This window comes from Leptonychotes weddellii, chromosome 12 (genome assembly GCF_054177405.1).
Source record: "Leptonychotes weddellii isolate Sample4059 chromosome 12, ASM5417740v2, whole genome shotgun sequence".
NCBI classification, from domain to species: Eukaryota; Metazoa; Chordata; class Mammalia; order Carnivora; family Phocidae; genus Leptonychotes; species Leptonychotes weddellii.
In genome coordinates this window covers 60,539,800-60,545,653 of record NC_138380.1, presented here as the reverse complement: position 1 = coordinate 60,545,653, position 5,854 = coordinate 60,539,800, and the positions used below count along the sequence as shown (strand labels likewise).

Genomic DNA, 5,854 nt, shown 5'->3' with positions numbered 1-5,854 from the left:
TTAGGGTAGCCTGGAATGGGGAAACTGTCAGGGATTAGTAGGACCCCCAGTGGCATGAGTTAAACCAAAATGGCACTCACTGCAAAGTCTCTGAAAATAAGATTGTCATTGGAAACACAGTCCACAAATGTATGATAGGATCTGCATGATAAATCTAAATAGGAAACTTCCTGATAAAATTAAAATTTTAAGTAGCATCCACAGTCTCCTGACATAATAGCTAAAATATCCTGGATATAATAAAACATCTTCTGTTATACCAAGGACCAAAAAAATCACAACCCGAATATGAGAAGACAATCAACTGACAGCAACATTAAAATGATTTTGATATTCAAACTACCCAATAAGAATTATAAAAATGATTCAACATGCAATTTTAAATTCTCTTGAAATAAATGAATGCATGGAAAGTCTCAGGAAAGAAATGAAAAATTTAAAAAAAGAACAAAATTACAGAACCAAAAAGTACCCTAACAGAAATTTTTAAAGTCCTCTCTGGATAGTCTTAATAGTAAAGATGACAGAAGATAGAATTGGTTAACTTGAGGAAAAATCAACAGATTTTACCTAATCCAAACTATAGAAAGAAAATAGATTAAAAAAAAAGAACTGAAACTTAGAAACCTGTAGGACAATAATGAAAGATCCAACATTCATCTCATTGGAGTCTTAGAAGGAGAAGAGAAAAGAAGTGGGGCTGAGAGAGTACTCAATTAAATAATAGGTGAAAATTTCCAAATTTGGTTAAAGACATAAAATCATAGATTCAAAAAGCTGAACAAACCCCAAATAGGAGAAATGTAAAGAAATCTATACCAAGACATATCAAAACTAAACTTCTGAAAACTAAAGATTAAAAAAAAAAGCTTTGAAACAGCCAGAGAGAAATAGCATATTACTTATAAGAAAAATTCAAATGACAGTGGATTTATAATCTGAAAACTTAGTGGCTGGACAGAAGTAGCATACCTTTCAAGTGTTAAAAGAACTGTCAACTATGAATTTGATACCCATCAGAACTATCATTTAGGACTAAAGGGAAATAAAATTCACAGCTACAACATTCCCCAACCCCTAGCAACTGATAGAACTACCAGACAGAAAATCCATAAGGATATAGAACTGAACAACATAATCAACCAACAGGATCTGAACAACATACATAGAATACTTCACCCAACCACAGCAGAATAGACATTTTTTTTAAAGCATTCATAAACTATTTCCCATGATAGACCATATCCTGGGCCATGAAACAAACCTCAACAGATTTCAAGTAATTGAAATTTTGCAGTGTATGTTCTCTGACAAAAGTAAAATCAAACTAGAAATCAATAATAGAAAGATGATAGAAGAATCTCTAAACACTTAGATCTTAAACAAAATACTCCTAAATAATTGCTATGTCAAAGAAGGAGCCTGAAAGAAAATAAAAATATACATATAATTGAATGAATATGAAAATACAACATATCAAAATATATGGGAACACCTAAAGTAGTATTGAGAGGAAAAGCCATAGTACTATGTGTACAATTTAGAAAAGAGGGAAGATCCAAAATAAAAATCTAAATCACTGCTTAAAGGAACTAGGGAAAAAAACATAGAAAAAATTAAATCCAAAGCAAACAGATGGTAGGAAATAATAAGAGCAGATATCAGTGAACTTGAAAACAGGAAACAATAGGACAAATCAATAAAGAAAAAGAAGCTTGTTCCTTGAAAAAAATAAATATGATTAACTTCCACCAAGGCTGACAAATACAAAAAGAGAAAGACATAAATCATTGATATCAAGACTAAAATAAGGGAGATCATTAAAGATCCTGTAGCCATTAAAAAAGAATACTATAAACAACTTTATGTTTATAAATTTGAAAGCTTAGAAGAAATGGAGCAATTCTTCAAAAAACCACAAACTAGCAAAACCCAAGCAAGAGGAAATTAAAATAATTTGATTAGTCTATAATAATTAAAGAAGTTTAATTTATAAGTAAAAATCTCCTGAAAATTAATCTCTAGGGCCAGATAGTTTCAATGGAGAAGTCTCTCAAACATTTAAAGAATTAAAATGAATTTTGCACCATGTGTTCCAGAAAATAAAAAGAAATTATACCCTCCCACTCATTTTATGAGGTCAGCATTGCTCTGCCGCCAAAAGCAGAAAAAGACAATAGAAAAAAGAAGACTAAAAAATGAAGATCTCTCATGAACTTAGAAGCCAAAATCCTCAACAAGATATTAGCAAATCAAATCCAATAATATATAAGAAGAATTATACACCATGACCAAGTGGGACTTATTCTAGGTATGTAAGGTTGGTTCAACATTTGAAAATCATTCAATGTAGGGGCTCCTGGGTGGCTTAGTCAGTGAAGTGTCTACCTTTGACTCGGGTCATGATCCTAGGGTCCTGGGATCGAGCCCCATGTCAGGCTCCCTGCTCAGTGGGGAGCCTGCTTCTCCCTCTCCCTCTGCCCCTACCCCTGCTTGTGCTCTGTCTCTCTCTCTCACTCTGCACTCTCTCTTTCAAATAATAAATAAAATCTTTAAAAAAAGAAAATCATTCAATGTAAACTATTATAGCAGGCAGATAAAGAAAAAAAATGATCATATTAATTGACATAGGAAAACACCTCACAGAATCTGATACCCATTTATGATAAAAACTCTCAGCAAGTTAGAACCAGAGAGGAATATTTCAACTGGATATAAGCAGCTATAAAAATTTTATAGCACATAATATTTAATGGTGAATAGCTAAATGGTTCTCTAATCTTAGGAGTAAGGCAAGGATGTCCACTCATCATTCCCATTCGATAGGATATTGAATATTCTGGCAACTGAAATAACACAAGAAAAGGAAATAAAAGGTAGGTATATTGGAAAGGAACAAATAAAACTGTCCTTATTTGCAGACAAGTGATTCTCTATGTATAATCTTTTTTTTTTAATTTTTTTTTTTTTTTATTCATGAGAGACAGAGAGAGAGAGGCAGAGGAGAAGCAGGCTCCCAAGGAGCAGGGAGCCCGATGCGGGATTCGATCCCAGGACTCCGGGATCATGACCTGAGCCGAAGGCAGATGCTTAACCATCTGAGCCACTCAGGCGCCCTCTCTATGTATAATCTTAAAGAATCACCAAAATCTCCTAAAATTATGAAATGAGATAAGTGCTCAGGATACAAGATCAACACACAAAAATCAATAACATTTCTATATACTAAAAAAGATGATGTGGAAACCAATATTAAAAATATACTTCCATTTACAATTACTACAAAGAAAGTATTTATATAGGAATGAACTTAAAACATGTACGGAATCTGTATGACAAAAATTACAAAATGCCAACTTAAGAAAAAAAAAATCAAAGAACATCTAAATAAATGGAGAGGCTTACTGTGTTCATGAATTGCAAGACTCAACATAGTAATGATGTTTATTTTCCCCAAATTGATCTATAGGTTTATAGCAATTCCCATCAAAATTCCAGCAAGATTTTTTTTGTAGAAATAGTTAGGCCTATTCTAAAATTTATTTGGAAGGAACAGGCCCTATAATAGTTAAAACACTACTAAAAAAATAAAGTGAGAAGAATCATTGTACCTGATTTGAAGATTCATTATATAGCTATGGAAATCAAGAGTATATAGTGATGGCAGAGAAATGGGCAGATAGATCAATGGAATAGAATTGAGAACCCAGAGATAGATGCAACATGAATATGTCTGACTGATTTTTTGCAAAAGTACAAAAACAATTCAATGGACAAAGAATAGCCCTTTCAACGAATGATGCTGAAGCAATTGGATATCCATAGGCAAAAATAAAATAAAATAAAATAATAAAATAAAATAAAACAAAGCAAAATAAAAATAAAAACAAATCCCCAAAACAACTTCGAACCCAAACAAAAACAAAAACAGCAAACAACAAAAAATAACAAAATCATTGACTTAAATCTCACATCTTGTATGAAAGTTAACGCAAAATGGATTGTGGTCTTCAATGTAAACGTAAAACTATAAAACATTTAGGAAAAAAACACAGAAAATAATCTTTGGGATATAAGACTAGAAAGGACTGGACCAAGAAAGAGTTCAGTCTGATACCAAAAGCGTAATGCACTAAAGGAAAAAGTTATAACTTGGATTTCATCAAAACTCAAAACTTTTGTTCTGCAAAAGACTCTGGGAGGTAGATATAAAGACAAGCTACAGACTGGCAGAAAATATTTGCCAATCACATATCTGACAAAGGACTATTATCTAGAATACATAAAGAACTCTCAAAACTCAGCAGTAAAACAAACAAAAAATCCAATAAAAATGGTAAAATATTATGAATAGACATTTCTCCCCAAAGGATATAAAGATAACAAATAAGCACAAGAAAATATGTACAATATCATTAGCCTTAGGGAAATTAAATTAAAACCACAATGAGATATCACTACACACCTACTGGAATAGCTAAAACAAAAAATTGATGACAACATTAAATGCTGGTAAAGATGCAGATAAACTGGATCACTAGTACATTATCCGTGGGAATGTAAAATGGTATGCTCTTTCTGGAAAAGAGTTTAGCAGTTCCTTTTAAAGCTAAACATACAACTACTATATGACCCAGCAATTGATCCCAAAGGAATGAAGGCATGTTCACACAAAACAATATGCACAAATGTTCATAGCAGATTTATTCATAAATTCCAGAAACTGAAAACAACCCAGATGCCTTTCAATAAACAGTTAAATGGACTGTGGTACATTCATACTTCGCAATAACTATTCAGCAATAAAAAGAAACAAACTATTGATAAATGCAACAACTTGGGTTGAATTTTTTTTTTTAACATTTAAAAATGTATACTTCAATAAGCGTATAAACAATTAGGTAAGCTTGTGGAGAAGCTGACCAAGATACGTATATTAGGAGATACAATTGTCCATCTAAATTTTCTAGATTTTTTTTTTGTAGAGTATTTATTCAAGTTGTTTACTATATAATTTCTCATGTGCCATTTTGGAAGTCCTTTATTGTATAGACTAGTCTTTTGTCTGATGACAGACAGCAGCCACACTGTCAGTGATTATGATAAATTCCATTTCTTCTTGAGATGCAAGTTTCCTTCTGGATTTCCGAGGTAATGTTTTTATTATTTCTGCAGTGTCTGGTGCATCAGCAAATCTGGGGATTTACTTCCCTTAGAATGCTGTGAAATTGAAGAAGAGTGAGACGGTAGTCCTGCTGATCTCAAAACTTCTGATACGTTAGGTTTAGGATTGTCTCTTTTGTCAGGGAATCTTATTAATGGAGTATGTGGCTTGACTACCTGAACGACCCTGCTGGCAGACGCCATCTTGCTGCCCATCCTTGGGCTGAATTTTGAGGCAATGATGCTGAGTAAAAAAAGTGAATCCTCAAATATTGGGATTTCATGATTTTATTTATATACTTTTTGATCTGTTTATGCAACATTCTTGAAATGGCAAGGTTGTATAGATAAGGAACAGATTGGTGGTTGCCAGGGGTTAGTGGCAGAGATGGAGTTGGGGGGAGGGAGGGAGGTGTGTGTCTATAAAAGGGCAACAGGAGGGATCCTCATAGTGATGGAACAGTTCTTTATCTTCACTGTGCTGATGTCAATATCCTGGTGTGTGATACTGTATTAAAGTTTTGGAAGATGTTACCATTGGGGGAAATCAGGCAAAGGATACAGCAGATCTCAATGTATTATTTCTTACAACTGCATATCTACAATTATTTCAAAATAAAAAGTTTAATTAAACAATTGCAGAGAACAATAAACCTTTGGGGGATGAAGAAGGTAGAGACTAAACTAAATG

At 32.9% G+C, this 5,854-nt stretch overlaps 1 pseudogene; it reads right to left on the bottom strand.

Moving 5' to 3' along the window:
• Positions 1–5,053: 5,053 nt before the first annotated feature.
• Positions 5,054–5,379, bottom strand: LOC102740721 (alpha-ketoglutarate dehydrogenase component 4 pseudogene; annotated as a pseudogene).
• Between the last annotated feature and the right edge of the window lie 475 nt (positions 5,380–5,854).